At 40.9% G+C, this 18,443-nt stretch overlaps 1 protein-coding gene across 1 annotated transcript in view; it reads right to left on the bottom strand.

The window, feature by feature from the left end:
• The window catches only part of stag1a (stromal antigen 1a), a 38,839-nt gene that overhangs the window by 19,846 nt on the left and 550 nt on the right, over positions 1-18,443 (bottom strand). The gene's annotated exons all lie outside the window — the stretch shown is intronic.

Here is an 18,443-nt window from a genome sequence, read left to right as displayed (position 1 = left end):
AGCGTGGATGCTCAAGACTCTTACGGAGCCTTCACAAACAATACGTTTCATCTCTCAACAAGCTGCCATCCAAACAAATTCTACACGAATCGAAAGAAAAGCCACGAAAGGAAACGTTAATTAACAGCATGAGCACTGACAGGAGGAGTAAATAACATTGGTCATCTTTTGGACCTGGCATTCGCCTTTCACATTTAGGCCAACACTCATGACGCATCCGGATTTTTCAGCGACTGGGACCACGCCCTTTTCTGAATCCAGGTCCAAGGGTTAAATAGACAAATACAGAGCCTGTGTGGTTTCTGTTTTTCCCCATTTGTGTGGACACCCGATATGAACATGATGAAGTCATCGGCCCACTCCTCGCCTCTCTAGCTCCCGACATCTCATAACAACATCAATTGCGCGCTACAGGCTTGTAACGGTGCTGTTATCAGATACCGACCCTTGCTGGGTGGCCCAGGTCAATATGGACTGTTGCTTCGCCACTACGATGAGCTAAAAGGGATTATGGGCTGTCATCCGGACTGTATGTACGCATGCTCTTGTTCTTTATTTTTGGCTGAGTTTTGTGGTAGAAACAATGCCATGCATTGGGAGATATACGCAGTACACATACAGGGAGTACATACAGATATGTACTACGACCTTTCTACAACTGGATGCGGTTTTTCAATGGATCCATCTTTACGCAGAAATTCTCGAAGCAGCACCAAGGAAAACCGGAGATTTTGGTACGTATGGATGTGGCCTTAGACAAGTACCATCCACCTAGACCAGAACATGCGCCCCCACCCCATAGCAAAGACGCTCATTGATGGCAGCAGCCATCCCCAACAGGATCCTCTTTATTGTTTAGGAACAACTCAAAAAACGTGGCCTTCAAGAACTTGGCCTTCAAATTCACTAGATCCCAAACTGATCAAGTATCTGTGGGATGATCCACAGAGGTCCCTCCATTAAACCCCTAGAACTGTTCTGGAGGCACAAACAAAAGTGGTCCTGATGTTATGTCTGACTGGTGTATAAGGACTCGGTACCTACTGCTGAAATATGGTTGTATTCAATCTTCTCCCAGAAGCAAAACATCTTCAGATAAGTTGACATTATTAAAGTACCACACAGATCCTCTATTTACTTTTTCATATGCCAACAAATCTATCTCAACCAACATACATTCCTCATTTTTATCCATCTGTGAAAAAACTTGGTATCAGTCTTTACTATAAAGTTCTTAAACACGACAAAGAGGATTTGACTGCCTGTAACAATAAGGTGATTATCTCTTTCAGATGCATGCTGCTCAGTCTACTTCATGCAAAGGCTTGTGCAGCAATTTTGTTTTGTTTTTTTTTCTTTAGCACACATTCCTGCTGTCATGGTCCCTGCTGGCCATTTCTTCTGACAGCTTTAACCTGTACTGCATCTGCTATAATTGGCCATTATCTCTAGAGATGCGGTGTGCAGAGTCCCCGTTTCCAACACCGTGGGCTGCAATTGTGCATTGTTTGAGACATGAAAACACAAGGCTGGATTCCCCACTTAAAGCGTCAGGAGGGGAGAAGCCAAGAACTGGTTGCTCTCATCCCGTCTTGTGTTTTCATCGATGAGGCCAATGCTATTTCTGTCTCTACGGTCAATATAGTAGTGTATCTGAGAGAGAATGAGCATGATTAAGTGACAGAGTGCGGTCACTATTACAGGATTTGAGTCCTACGTTGTGGCGTCCGCAGATGAGAGAAATAGGTACATGTACTGAACTGGATACGTGACAAAGTGAGAAAGAAAGACAGACAATGGAGGAGAAACCAGTTAATGCAAGGCACTGTTTTTTTTTTTTTTTTTTTTTTACAGACATTCCAAGGAAGCTACAACACATAATTATCTTTTTATGGTGTTTGTCTCAACCTAAAGTACAGATGTGAACACAGAGAGGGCCACATTTGGATGTGTTTCAAAATTAGTAGCAGGTCACCATGCCAGGATGCACACCCACTCAAAACGGTGGAAGCAGCAACAGTTTGCACAGTATCCCAGTGTATGTCGATTTGCATACAGAGCTTAAAAACTGTGATATGATCAAAAGTGTGAACACGTGAACTTAAAGCTGGTAAGTTGTGATCCGATCACTCACGGCGCATGTTAATACCAAAAGCGTGGGTAGTGGCACAAATAGATCTCCACTAAAAATAAAGTAAGTGATCACAAATGCAGAAAAATAAGTGTGACTACCAAAACAACTGATAGTTTAAAGCCAGATCACCAACTGTTCTGCAGCTGACAATCGGTGGAGAGTTGACTTTCCAGGCTCTAGTTGCCAAAGTAACTCTTTTGTATGTTGCAGTGTGAAACAAGTAGAACATACATGGATGAAGCGTACCTAAGAACCTAAACCGCGCTGAGGAACTAGAAGGAGAAGTGAAATTACAAGTGAAAAGTCACAGTTATTTTCAGCAGGATCGTCACAAAGCAGAGAGCAGGTACATTTTCAGGTACAGTTTTTATCCTGACAAGACTGAAAGCATCCTGACAACCTGGAGCTGTAGACTGAGATTCAGGAGTCTACTAGATAAAAATGTACCGTACAAAGTCAAATAAATGAATAAATGGTAAATCATATCTACGCGGCTAAGGAGCACTTCCTCTTTATTACAATACCACGCATCGCGACTTCTAGAGCTGAACATACCTGCAGAACTATTTTACAGCCTCTTTAAATCACACATGGGAAAAAAAAAAAAAAAAAAAAAAAAAAACACGATTTCAGCCCACTGTGTTCATGCTCACCATCTCCTCAAGCTCTAAATATGCTTAACTTAACATTTAGAACTCGTTTAGACAGAACCTAACCACAGGCACAAACAAACAGTCATCGTTAAAGCCAAATTCTTGTCCTTGGAGCAGAAACAAAAACTGGTTAAGTATTAAAAAAAAAAAAGTAAATGTCCAAAATCTTACTTGGACCCTGCAAGATCAAACTGAACAGACACAAACTAGAGAGAAGTTTTTCTCTCTTTATAGTACAACTAGTAACTGAGTGGATGTACCACTCTGCAGAGCTCTAAGTGAGTGGCACCCACTAAAGCTGCTTAACTTTGTTTTTCCAGTCTCAGGACATCATAGCCGCTGACTTGCTGGGCTGCTGTTACATCGAGCTCGGGCTGAAGTGGATTAACTTTTATTTTTTTTTTTGCACCTCTATCTGTGGCCATATTCAAACAGCGCGTGCGGCAACGTGGCGCGCTCACTTATTAAAAACCGATCGGCCGCTTTGTCTGCGCAAATTGACGCTAACCCCTGCAAAGCACTCGTCTCCGCAAGGTTGGTTTCCGTAGCAACATAGCCAGAACACATCGCAAATTAAGTCATTTTCAGCTCGGCAGTCATTTAAGCACTTTTGTTGTTTTCTCAAAAAGCTATTTCATCTCAGCCCTTTCAGCTAGAGGAGGATTTGACCTAAATCAGCCTTGGCTGTTATCTGTAACTGTAAACCACAATCACCATCTCCCTCTCCTCCCTGCCAGGCTGTGGCGTCTGCAACGCACTTTAAATGTTATGTCTTTATGACAGCGTTAAGATGATGTAAAGAGAAAGAGGCAGAGCGAGGTGTCCCTGTTCCTCACCCGTCTGTGATTTATCCCTGAATAATACCGAGCCGGTGTCATGGGTGAACCGTGGCCGCTCGAGGACAGCAGACTAGTTTAGCCTGGATGGATTTAAACGGGCTCAATTAACTTGAATCTTCGTGAACCCGGCGGCTTGAGGGATCATCCTTTGACTGAAAAAATGAGCGGGGGTCAACCCTCCAGATGGCAGGTCAGATTGACGCGGTTTCCTGAATACACCAAACGCACGCATTAATCCGCTAGACTGTATGCACGCGTACTGTTGTTAAGTATGCATAAAGCAGAGATAATAATAATGAAAGTTTTATTCCTGCAAAAGCAGAGGGAAGAACACTTGAACTGTGTAACAACGAACCGTGCAGACCGCCTGGTTATTGCTCGTAAAGCCCTCAGACATATATAGTATGTGTTCTCAAGCACACAGGAGCAGGTGAAAGCAAGACAACATAGTCACACAGCATCATTTATAGTTTACAGCTAAGAACAAGTCATAAAAGAGGCAGCCGCCTCACGGTTGTCACTGCTTAATCGGTGGATTACCACTGTTGTTTTTTTTCCCAAACTCTGATCTTTCCTACTAGCTGTGACAATAATGAGGCTTAATGTAGAGCAAAATAGAAGTCATTAAACACTCCTCGGTTTCTGTTTTATTTATAATCTCATGGTTTACTTCTGCTCGCTGTAGATAACTTGCTCGACTCTTGAGAAAATGCCCTATAGCAGTTAAGGCAATACTCTCATGAAATTTTGTAGGAATACTAATTACTCATTCACAAAAATCATGTTTCCCAACCACATTTGACCAAATAAGCCAATTTATTGCGCGAAAAGCTGAACTTTACACCGTTACTAAAATAAAAAATAAAAAAAACTGAGCGCAATCGCACACAATTTTAATTTAAAGTCAAGCATAAGGAGCAGTCGTCGTCACAGACCACTGGCTACATTTGAAAGACGGAGCGGAATGACCGGTTTATTCATCATGCAGCTCGCATGAAAGGATTTAAATTAATCTGTTTTCAAGAGCACAAACAAGTCAGTTATTAAAAGCGCTAATCAAACCGTGCATTGTGATTTTCGCTGAAACAAACTGGGCATTATGACTACGAGGCTCAGTGAGAGGATGTGAGCCGGGGCACAGCTGTGACTTGAATCATAACCTCATTGTTGTACGATTCTGTCAACTAGTCTTGTTGCAGTTTTGCATGTGTGTCTGTACGGGTTCAAATAATATCATCGCACATGCAATTAACAGAAGAGCTTTATACCGTCATAGTGAAGTTGACTTGTAGAAAATGAAATGACAGTTTTATTTTTGTTAGACATGTGTATAACAATGTTTGCAATTTGACTGTGACTTGTTGAGTTGTGGAGAAAAATTACCATGAAGTTCTACTCTGACACTCTGTTAAAGCGTATTGCATTCATAAATATATGCAGGTTTCTCAACCCAAAGATATAACGCCTCTTGCCACAGCTCAATCACCAGAACGGAGGCATAATTATACCAGAAGCACTCCCAGGGTTTCGCTTCTATTAGAGAACTGTACACGGTTGTAACTGATATACGATATAGTTGTATAATTCAATAAAAGAGTACATTGACTGTAATTTAAAAAAAAAAATCTGGAGGAAAAACTGGCAAATCTCAGGATGTCTCACTTCTGCAAAAACACTGGCATGTGCCCAACAACCAGTCAACAGTTCAAACTCTGAATAAGCAACTCTGTTTTAATGTTCTCTGGCTGCAGGGCCAAATAAATCCATGCAGCAGTGTGATTAGGAAAACATGCCAACTTTAAATTTTTCAGTCGTCCCAGAGCGTTTCTACTCGTCATACTCTGCATCGGCTACGCTTGTTGCTGAAAATGCTTCAGCCTGCGCTAGACCGGGCACTGTTTCTTCTGCATGCTGGTATCTGATTGCAACCGACTGCCTGTCTCATAGTTCAAATCTGCAAAATACATCAGGGTAGGTCGGCTGGTAGGGGCAAGGGAGGGGATGGTGGGGGGTGGGGGGGGGGGTTGCAAACAGGGAACAAATACAGTCGGAAACGTGTGAACATCTCGGGCTTGTATCTAAAACATGTCTGCAGGAAGTGTCTCATTCATACTAGAAAATAGGAAGAGGAAAATGAGAGACTCGAGTTGGGTAATGATAATACACAAGCTCTAGCAAACAGCATATTTTCAAGCTATTTTTAGTGTAGAGAACTGACTGTGGAAAAAGGACGAAACAGCTTTAGCTTCTATCGCCTTCGTGCGCTTTGTTCATTCGTTTCTCTTGGTATTTTCCAAATCAGCTAAATGATCTGGTTCAAACAGGAAGTAAATACAGAAATGCAAACCAGCTTCGTCTTGTTAACGAGGAACGTATTGAATTCGTATTGCATGGTACCAGCTGTTCAGGTGTTAGTGTGTAAACTACCAGATGACATGTTTGCTAGTCAGAGCGCCGACTTTGATACGATACCGGAGAGGACGGCAGGAAACAGTGCAAAATAACTTATAGAGGTCTCCAGTGGTAAACCTCACAAACCTGTTCTGCTTGTCAAAGCAACAGAAACAAGAGGATGACAACAGCAGGCAGGAACCAGCATGATCCGCTGCACCAATAACTACCTACAAACAGGATGTTTCCACAGAGCAAACATCACGAGGAAGCAATGCATCAAACTCACGTCACCTAAACACTATCCGCTGTCCTCTTACTAGGAGTGTGTGGTCGCGTTCTGTCACGTCATTTCAAGTAAGTCAACTGCAGACGGGCAGAGACGAGCAAGTTCAGAGCTTACACCTGTCAGCTCCAATTAAAACTGCAATAAAGATGTCACCGCCGTGAAATGCCACTTGTTCCCTGCTTTTACCATTCAGGACCTTCAAAGTGATAAAAGCCAAATGTCTCTAAAGCCCGGAGTTAATCATTACACTTTCCACTTTACAGACATCATACATTGCTACAGAAACCATCAATCAGCTGTATTCTCTCCCATTTTCCTTTGAAACTGGAACATGTGACGCTTCACGCTGTGAACCCTCAAATATATCACACATAAGTCTAATAATGTGCAACTTTGATGCAAAATGATGTCAAGCCTTTATTTATGTACAAACTTAAACCTTATTACAATGGAAATATGCAAGTTAGATAAATTTAAGCCTCGTACCCTTGTCGTGAATGGACAAGTGTTTCCCATACAATGTTAATACTATGGCGGCTCACCAGGGTTTAATTTACTCCACCATGGACTCATAACAATTTTTTTTTGCACGATTCTACCAATGTTGTGCTTATGTCGTAACATATAGCATGAGAAACTATTTGTGTTATTCACTACTAAAAATGGATGTTACCTCCACTTTTTAAAACCCGATGTTTTTACTCTTGATTTTTTAGACCGTGGATATTTAAAATTATTTAAGGAGAGCTGCACTTCAGACGTATCATGAACTAGTTCAACTTGATCAATGCTAGCAAGCAAAGTCAGACTGAAAGTCAAGCGTTTACTATGAATTAGATTTATCTACTGATACTTTATTTAAACTTTCTTACATTTGTCCACAGAGCACACATCTCATACATGTTTAGTATTCATGCATATGAACTGATGAACTGCATAAGCTGCTGCTATTTGTCTCTAAATGTAATATGTGTGTTATTACGGTAATTTAAAGACGGACTGATACAAAAAGCATGCTCCTTTTTTATGTTGCATGTACCGAATAAATAGTTTTTTAACAAAAGAACAAAAAAAATATAAACAAACAAAAAATGCCAGGCTGTAGAGTTGGACATTTTAACATAATGGACTATGGACTAACTAGTGGACTATTTCTTAGCCAGTTTCAAAAGACCACTGCAGCAACTACAATCTTTTGGCATTTTTGCGTTGGTAGTGTTTTTATCCTGGAATTGCCACTTGGTATAATTTTCCTCTTTCCTCTTGATGAACTTGCCTGCATCTGATCTTTCTGAAAACGAATTGGCAAATATGTTAATACCCAATGTATCCACTTTTTGTGGATATTTTATTTTTTCACCTCTAATGAAATAATTATATATTTGCCAATCTGATTGCTCGGTGGTAATCACACCTGTCTGCTGTGTAGTGAACAGTGGGTTTTTGAGGCCAAAGGTCCATCTGTTTTGTCTTTGTCCTTCTAAGGAGTGTGGGAACACATCCTGGCTTATAATCGAGCCTCAACAAATAATAGGAAAACCATACAACTCCACTACAACAAAAGGAAAATCTGAAAGCTCTCAAGTCTCCACAATCAAGGCCAACGTCATGTAAGCTTGAACCAAAATCACTCCCTCTGGACCACAACTGCGAGCTGAACCACCAAAGACAATAACTGCACTTCATCACGCTGCCAGGGCTCCGTGCTCGCTGAGACCAGACTGCCTTGGCCTTAGAAGGTGGAACAGCCTTGAGGCCGACCGTGGCTGTCTGGTTTAAGCAGATTATGATTATGTCACACAGGAGATTACCCATCCGACAGAGAAAGTCACAGTCGGAGACGTCGTCATGTTCGTGCGCACACGCGCGCACACACACACACACACACACGCACACAGCCCATCTGTTATTGCCACAAACTACTGTACGCTCATTCTCTGCAGCTCACAAAGCCTGATCCCGGCAAAGAGGAGGGGAGGGGAAGGATGCTGTGTGAACTGCACAAACTGATAAGATCTTTGCTGAAAAATAGATTTTTTTTTCTAGTCTCCTGAGAACTACCTCTGTGAATAAAGGATAAATAGATCATAAGAAGAAGGGGGAAAAAAAAAAAAGGGGGGCAAGGCTGTGGAATAGCATAACAGAGACAGATGAGGCAGAGGAGAGGAGTGTTTCTCCCCCCCTCTGTGTGCAATGGCTGCCTGCTTGGCTGCAGCTGACGCAAAATGGAGCCACGAGAGCGGAGGAGAGAAGGGGGAGATCGGAGGTTTGGAGGGGGGCAAACGGGAGGAGGGGTAAGGTGGGGGGGGGGGAAAGTGTGACAGCAGTGCAAGGGGGGGGGGGGGAGCAGGAGAGGAAAGAGACTAATTTGTTCTTCTCTCACCTTGGCCCAGATTTTAAGTCCATCTCATATTTACTTGTAAGGAGGACGGGGATACGGCACACGCTCACAAACACACACACACACACAATGACACACACTCCTTCTGGAGGCCATTAGTCTTCACACCCATTATTACTTTCTAATCATCCAGCGTCACGAGGAGAGAGAGAAGCCTGCTAATCTGAGAAGGCAGACGTCAAACCAAAAAAAATAAATAAATGCGTAGCAATAATGTACGAGCAGCTGAGGGGAATAATGACTGCACGGATCCAAGATATAAACGGGCAGCGTAGGGAATCAGAAGAAGAGCTTTGACTGGAGCAGATGGCTGATTTAAACACAGCTACGAGGAATATGTAAATCTCAGCCAGGTGTCTGACACAAACGGTAAAACAAAGAGAAGGATCTAAAAGGGAAAAACTGCAAATGGTTGGACTCCTTATATAGGTTTCGTCTGTTTTAGACACAACGCAAAGACAATATTACTTCGGAGCCTGAATGGTTCCAATATTAAGAACATTTTCAAATTACCAAAAAGAAATATAGTTGATTACTGTACAGCTCCTTACTGTCTATTTCTCATTTCACGCCACTGTTAACGTTGAAAACACAAGCATGGAACAGCTTCGAATCAGCAAATAAATCCACAAATTAGATCTCCAAATGATCGGGTAAAAACCTAAATGCCAGACACAATTAAAAACACAATCAGAGAAATACAAACATGTGACGTGGCTGTTTTTCATCATGTTCCTCTCCATAGCTATAGAATTAAACCTTCCCAACATTAACAATTGTGACTAGTTGGACACAAGAAAACATAAGTAGAAATCTGTTTGACAAATACAACCAGACAACATAAAAATGACTTCCTGGTTCAGACTCTAATGATGACTGTTGGCCTTAATTAAATAATATTCACTGGGAAGAGACAAAGGTTACTAGTTGTTGCATCTAGAGCTGAAGAGGTTAGTCGGGTAATTAATGGATTAATAGAGAATGAATCAGAAAATATTTTTGATTTGAATATTTTCCAGTTTTAGCTTCTCAGATGTGAATATTTGGGTTTTTCATACATCTAGTGACAGTATAGTGTTAGTTTGTCGTGAAGACACTTTAAACAAAACTCTTTTTAATTTATTATATTTCATAGACCAACTGATCACTCAATCACAATCAAACTACAATATTTGTTATCAGCTGCTGCGTTAGTTTTATTCCTTGAAGAAACACGGTCACAGGACCAGAACACAAAGTCAACCTCAAGAGACCTCTCTGTCAATTCTATTCAAGATGTGCTGCAAGGCACACGCAGATAATCATGACCGGAGAGGAAGGATGTGAATCCTTTTCTGATGATTACAAGTTAAATTTGCTGAATGAAGCAAGAATATCAAATAGTGTTTAACTTCTTTTTTTTTTTATTATTATTAGTTTACTGAATTGGGACAGTGCATAATAATCAACACTGATGCGTTTGACATCAGTGTAAATGCGTCGGTCTTAGCACAGATGCTCATTTTCAGCCGTAGTCCCAAGGCAGCTACACAACACAGACAAAGAAGACCTTAAAACAACACTCATGCAAAAGACAATTACAGAACCAGGCACGGACAGACTATGTCGACACAAGTCAAAAAGGACACAGACAATATCAGAACAGACATGTCGAAGAATCCAGAGTGAATACATCAGATTAAAACTTTTAGGCTATGTGAGGTTGGTTTTCAACCAGTGTTTGAGATTTCTTTTAAAATAGTAAGTAGTTGTCACTGTTCTGGATGTGTGGTGGTAACTTATTCCAGCTATGTCTACCTCTTACCGATAAAACCGTTTTACGCCTCGGTACATTACAGTCACCTCTAGTTAGAGCTATCGTTCCTCGTCCTTCAATGTTTTGTCTCTGGATGAATTCATTCAGAGGTGGGGGGGACAAGAGCATTTAAAACTTTGAAGATGAGATGGGTATCCATGAAGACTTGATGGCTATTTAGATCAAGAATATTATACTTTTTTAGGATATTACAGTAATGAAAGTGAAGAGGTTTCCTGTCTTCTTAAAAGTGAAGCTTTGCTCCTCGTCTCAGTTTCCTACACAGGACAAGTCTGGAAAACGACTAAAGCAAAGTTGGATATATAACATTATTGCATTTTTACCCATTGAGCTGTATAGAAAATGAAACTGAAACAATCAACGTACGATGCAGAACCACTACTTGGCCAGAGAGCTAACAAAATATAAATGTAGGCATGGCTTGTCTAACCTTGACTACAGTTTTAGGAAGCTATTTGCAGTGTTTATCTGACACTGTGCAGCTCTGACTGGATGTGGATAATGCTGGGTAGATAACACGAAGTCACTAGAGAATAAGAAAAATGCTTTATGGGTGCATAACCCATTGGATTCACGGCCAGCACGGCTTGGCAAGCCACTTTATCCAATGCACCGAGGCCGAAAGAGCAGATGGGTAAATTAATGATGTCTCAGTGCACAGCAGGGAACAAAAGCAAATCCCATCAGCCAGTCTAGTCCCTCATATCTCCGCTTGCACACGTCGATGACATTCAGACGCGATCGAAATGAAATCAAACTGCTTGAAACTTTTTTAACGACGCTCGTCTCTGCAACTAAAATGCACAGCGGACTATTTCCAGACCTGTGGAAATGCTTAATCTTCTTTGCCTCGCTTTGCTGAACTTCACATCTTTTCGTGACCACTTCGTTTCACACTCTACATCTGGAGAATTGACTTGAATCGAGGCTGTGTACAAATAGCACTGACCACCGAGACCGACGCTGCCACGGCCGATGCTGAGGAGGTGCTATTTGCTTGTAGCCTGAAGTCGGCTGTTAACCTCGCCTGTATAAATGACACCTTAAGGATTTGCAGGTCTGGTCCGATGCCAAATTTAGATCTGGCTGCCCTGGACGTAAATAACAAATCAAACGCTTCCCAAGCCCGAGACGAGCGTTCACTTATCTCCCAGGCATCGACCCCTGGAGTCCGTTCAAGCAGGATATCAATCCCTGCTGTTGAAGCTGGGGGCAACCTTTAATGCCTCAAAAAGAGATCAATATTGTATCATAACTTCTCTTTTTCATTTATGAGAAAATATGAAGTGCACTCCCAAAAAGACCCACAGACACATTTCACACCCCTCAATCAATGTGTATGCAAACCCAGGACTTTTCTCTTGACTGCTTCACTGTTGGCTGGTGGTCTGAGAGAAAATTCTTTCCACCCAGGGATTAAGAAACAGACAAATGCAGAGTATTTGGTGAGACTGCTTGTAGTTTTATGGAAACAGACTGCCCACAGACCTGGAAGCAGCAGAAAGTTGACTATAATTACGATGTTTTACAGACGGTATTTATTTGTTATATTATCTGTGTTGATTTTACCAACTGTTCTTAACAGATATATGTAGTATTATTGCTGTTTTCTCCTATATTATCATTCATTATTTGATTGTACACCAACATCCACTTAGTTAAGCTATGGTTGTTAACAGATAAAAACAAATGTCCTTAATTCTCTTTACAGCTACTATTTAGGAGATTTATCACAAATATACACGGGATACACAGGGTCGTCTGAGCACAGTGAAATCTTTGTGCTGTGCGACTAAATGCAGACTTTACAAAATCATGAATGCATCCATTTCTTCACTTTCCACGGCGCCTTGAACTCTCGCTGCATTCATTGTGAGTGAAGAGCTGTGGGCAGTCGTTGCTTTAATCCGTCTGTCTGAGGCTCGGCCTTTAATAAGGTGTTCCAGTCTACAAAGCTCGACTTTACAGTGCTGATGTAAAATTCAACTGCTGTCGGTGTCGACGGAGCAAGAAATCCAACCTGAGTATCCTGACAGCAGGAGGCAGCTGATGCACATCAAAACATACGTGGGTAACGCTTTTAAACCAATCATTTCTTTACTATTACTGTAAAATGAGGCTTGTTTGTAAATCATTTACTTTTATTACTAGTTGTTTTGAGGTGTTTGAACCACCTTAGAAAACACATTGTTTTTTGCCAGTGTGCTACTAACAGCAGCACTAACTCCATTCCCTTATATAACCTACACCATAAAGCCAAAAATACCACAGCTTTGTAAATTTAATTAAATGCTTTTCAAGTGATAAAAATAACAAAACATGAATGTTTTACTTGTTATGCTTCCACCTACAGGAAAGTCCGTTATGGTATCATCATATATTCTGTATGAATTTAGATTTCACTGTTAGAGGTTCACATATACTGAATTCACACTGAAATATCTGTTTGGAAACAAAAGGAAACGAGGCTTTTTGCAGGTTAGATTTATTATTGATTACTATCTTCTATTAGGAAATAAGGGACAAAGGTCTGTCCTTAATAAACTAAAAGCAGTAGTTAAAGTTTAACTTACGAATAGGAATGATGTGCATGCGTGAGATGCAAACATACTCAAGAGCAAAAAGGACAAAGTGATGAGATTGTAAATTATTTAAGGCTGAAGCTTCATGCTTTTAATGTTGACTATTTGAACTCCAGAAATCCATCGTTGCTCGTGAACTCGTTGCTCCAAATATAACCGTCCTCTACAATACAACTACAGCTGTCAAATCAATCTACAGAAATCTGCAGAAACTACAGTCCAAATTGTGGAAATACTCAAGAGCCAGAGACTTATGTAAAGTATAAAGTGAGTAAAAAATACTTCAGAAATCTAGTGGAAAGCAGTGTTGACTTACAAATGTAGCACAGATAGCCTGTCAGCTCAAAACGCAGCAGTTATGTACATAAAAACACGGGAAAACAGACACGAAGGGCGAATGGTTTCACCTCGGGTCATGCTTACAGGCGTGCAATCGTTACGAGTCATTACGTCGCCTGTGTGCAGACAGCTGAAATGACTAAAATAGATTCTGCACCATCCCATATGCATGACATGGATGAGTTAAAAATGCAACTCAAAAAGCTTTTAGGCACACTGTAAAGTTCCAACTACAACAGCAGCAACAACGCAAACAAAAAAAAAAACATCAATAACTTTTTCTCAATTTAATCAAAACTGTCCAAATCCAGGACTTAAATAAATTCTTGACGCCGTTTTCCCTTTCTTAACTTGAAAAATAGCGATAGTTAATGGCAGCTGGACAAATTGTCTGCATCAGCAGACGCACTCAGCTGCAGGTGAAAAAGCAGCTTGCTCAGCCTAGCAACCACTGAGCCGTGAAGTAACACCCTGGATCGCACGCGCGCAACACGACACACATAGTATCAGTGGCACTCCACCTGACAGCTGGAAAACATTTCTTAAACAAATACTGTCTGAATACAGATTTAGCCTGCCTCGTGGTAATAAAAATAGATTCAGTTGTCGCCGTGTTATGGGAGTTATCATTGTGTCAACATTGCATTACAGCGTTATTTGACAACATGCAATTTCCCTTTTCAATCAGACTTCCACTCTGCTTAGTAATCTTTACAGCATTACTGCTCCACTGGCGGTCTACAAGTCCTGTGGTTATTAGAAATACATGGTGTCGTATTTGATCTTGTGGTTGTCGAATGGTACAATAACTTCTTTGTTTATCTAGTTTGATTTACTGAAAGTTTCTAAATTGTACTTAAATTAAGAAATTCACTCAACAAACCAAATGCACACACATAGTTAATAAACTTTATTTTCTGGCCAGTACCTCATCTTTGGCAATCACACTGTGCGTCGTATTTCCAAATAACCAAGAATTAAAGTAATGAATGTTTTGGGCTTTAATGTGGGTTTAATGAGAATTCACATTGACTCCTGTAGGTTATACTGCCCACAAAAATAATAATTAACTCTCAAAACATCTAGTTACTTTCTACACCTATCAGCCACAACATTATGACCACTGACAGGAGAAGTAAATAACACTAACCATCAATTCAATGTTCTGCCGGGAAACATTTGGACATGGCATTCGTGTGAATGTTAACTGTACCACACACCTAGACCAGACCAGACCAGACCAGGCACCCCCGCCCCAAAGCAATGACACTCTTTGATGGCAGCAGCCATCCCCAGCAGGATGCAGCCTGACACAGAGACACACCCAAAAATGCTTTCGGAACAACTCAAACAGCAAAAGGTTTTGTAGATCCCAAACTGATCAAGTATTTCTGGGATCCACAGAAGCCTCTCCCCACAAGGACACCATAGGACAGAAGGCCCGTGTCCATTCTCTGATGAATCACAACTATTTTGGAGGTACAAAGGAGACCAACGCGATACCAGGAAGGTGGTCATAATGCTATGCCTGATCGGTTTATAATCCTGCCCCAACAAAAGAGACTAGGGTCTCCATACAGCCATAAGTCACTAAACAAATGCAAAAAGACAACTGTGAATCTCGTTTCAAGCTGGTATTTTTCACTTTTGCATATCGAACATGTAATGACGGATATCCTCTTCACTTTCTCCACTAAAGCAGTTTCTCCAGAATGACGCTTAAAAAAATTCTGAGACCTACTGCAACTTTATTCCAGCGCAGCTTTACAAGCTGTAACCTCATTCCAGACTAGAGAAGTGACAGGCAGCTGGTTTGACAACACAGCAATGCAGCTAATTACATAACAGGAAACCACATTACAGTGTGAGCTTTGAATAAGCCAGGGGTGACAAAACTATTTCAGAAGGTCTTCCGCAGGGCTGTGCGCATACTGGAAAGATGCAAGGCTTTCTTTCAAATAAAGACCCAATAATCACACTGTTGTAGCACTTAAACATTGGACGTAACACGCACATAGCACGAATATTAACATCATACTAATGCTGGTATTTTAAATGCATTCAGGACACTGGATCATTCTTATTATAATAACTTAAAATCATTATTCCATTATTGTATTAACAGAGCTAGTTAAAAGAGACTAATGAGGGCAGGTTTCAGTATATATGGTTCTTCTACAGCAGGATTCCTTTGAGCTGAAAACCACCAAAGGCTGGACAAGACTACGAACAGGAAACATTGTTCTTTCCATAGCCAACATCATGAATCAAGGTCACCGTGTAATGAGCTCTGACAAATGTCAAGCCCATTACATAATCCCTTGAGCTGTATCATTATAAGCATATGGCTCTAACAAAAAAGCACAGAGCACAGTGGAATAGTGAGAGCCTCTAGCTTAGTGATGATCAAATGGCTCCATTCAGAATACAGGATCCAAGTCTGCGCTTCACAGTTTCATTCAAGGTCTGAAAACAAGGTCTAAAAATAATTACTGCAAATCTTAAAGACCTATTTATAAAGTCAATTAGCACTGCAATACAACAAATATCCATTATATATTCACTGGCATTCAAATTTACAACAAACTACACTCTGAGCATATACTATTAATGAGCGCAATTATATGATTCTCAAACTTTTATAGATTTTCTATTAGAAGAGCCAGGGCAAACGAACCAAGAGATTCAAGAGATTGAAAAAAGGGAAGGAGGATTTTTCACTACAAGGTTTAAACAATGACACGTTCTTCACATCAGTCACCTTTGGAAAGTTATGCAAGCAATGTCACTGAATGTCAGCTTCAAACCAGTTTTCATTCCCAAGCCAGAGGCAAGGTTGGACGGGAGTTTGACTGAATATCCATCTGTGCATACTGCAGATAGAAATAAAGACTGTGCAGATATTGAGATGAAAGTGTGTTGTGCACAGAGGATTTATTCACCACAAGGCCAAAAATCCAGAGCACTTCTTTTCACATGAGACCAACTGTATGGATGTGCAAGTACGGCTATACCTAAACCAGCATTTTGGAAGGCAGATAAGTTGGTATTCAAACACTGCATGCTACATTTGCAATGTTGTGTTTTGTGAGTACGACATGCAACAGACAAACAAATGCAAAGGCAGACTGCAACTGTAGGACAATTGCTTTGTTGCAATCAAGACCTACTAAAAAATCATGTGCAGCAGTAGATGATCTAGTGCAGCAGGAAGTTCAAATAGCACAGACCAATTGTTAGCCTCAGTGAGACAGTTCCTGTAAGGATGTCAAACGTTTTTTAAACATTATCCATCAAAAGAGAGGATTCTGTAGATACATACTACCCAAACTACTGTGGAATACATAACAGTCCTGCAATAAATCTTCTTCCACGAGTGTTATAACGCTCACTTTACACTGAAACAGTATCAGGAAGGTGGTAATTCAACTTTATGGTAATTTTGTAGGATATAGTTTGTGGTGCTGTTGAATTGCATTGGACAAAACAATAACAAAATGAAGGCGTTGCTATTATTTAGCCTACTGGCTAAAATTAGTTCGTGAAAATAAGCCTTAACTGGACTTAAGTACCAATGCATAAGTGTACTTTATTTACAAAGCTGCTTTAAAATATTGTAAATTAATGTAAATATGAGCTACCAAGTTTACAGTTTATTCAGTTTTATATTATTTTGCAGTTATAAATTGATACCTATACTTTTTAACCTTGTGTGCTGTGAGGAATTATTACTGTTTCTACTGTGGTACTTTTTTTGTTTACTACTGGCAACAGGTACAATACATTTCACTGTACATTGTACTATGTATAACTGTGCATTTGCCGAATAAAATCTATCTAGTCTAATAGAAACATGTGTTGTTATTCCGCATTACTACGAACCACAGAAAATGAAGACATAGTTACGTCAACAGCTCCTCTGGTTATTGTAAACAAATGTTCAACAGCGCAACCATCGCCAAACTTGGATTTAATCAGAACTGTTATCTTATCAATGCACTTTCAACTGCAACATCAAAAAAAAAGACACAAAATCAGTTCTATTTTGAACAACCGACACAGGAAACTTCTCACAGCTCGTCCTGCAGGATTGATAGCATGAGATTTGTGCAGTGTGTGGTTGAAAGTGATAATGAAAGTTGGCAGGCATGCACGCTGCAGATAGCAATCCAAGACAGCCTGCATGAGAAATCACATGGCTGACTGTAAACAAAGCGGTTATGCAACAATCTGAGATTCATTCACACAAGCCAGGATGCACTCTGACCCGCCATCAACGAACCACCCCCCACCAATCACCCCACAAACTAGCCTCCACAGGGTAAAGCTATGGAGGGGTCAGTGAGGCAGGGGAGGGGAGATCTGGGACTGGAACCCTTGTAAACCTGTAGGGGCGACTGGTGGAGCCCATCCCCCCCTAATGTGACTCACGTTTCCCCCCCGCTCTGTGTTGCCTGCTTCCCGCACAGAAGGGGGCGGGAAGCGCCACAATAATCATGTTTGCACGTCTGCAGTTTTATACTTCCAAATCAGACAGGTGCTGTCATTAATTAGAATAAAATAAAAAAAAATGCAACATGTTTAAAAGTCGCCACCACTCTGAAAACTTGAAGCTGGGGGTGCTGATGTTGACACAGAAGAGGGGGAAGAGAGATAGAGAGAGAGAGAGAAAAAAAGTAGCAACTAGGAAACGTTTTTGGTGTATGCGAATAAAAATGTCAACAATAACAACAACGTGGAGGATGTTTGAGCTGATGACAAATCCAAGCAAGAGAAAGGCAGAGCAGAGGCAGGAGGGCAACACTGTGCAGTCGTAATACGGCCGTGTAAATGAGAGAAGGTGATGCTCTGAATCCTGCCGTGCAAAGAGCAAGAAAACACGTCACACCGCATGGCTCTTTATTTGTTGACAAGCCAGACAAACTCCAGCACCGGGTTGAAATTTGGTGGCGAAAACAGGCCGGTGCTGCGGCGGCCACTTGCCCTTCTAGCAAGTTGA

The sequence above is a fragment of the Mugil cephalus genome, chromosome 17, assembly GCF_022458985.1.
Source record: "Mugil cephalus isolate CIBA_MC_2020 chromosome 17, CIBA_Mcephalus_1.1, whole genome shotgun sequence".
NCBI classification, from domain to species: Eukaryota; Metazoa; Chordata; class Actinopteri; order Mugiliformes; family Mugilidae; genus Mugil; species Mugil cephalus.
The sequence above is the reverse complement of the archived record's forward strand: the minus strand, read 5'-3'. Positions and strand labels throughout refer to the sequence as shown.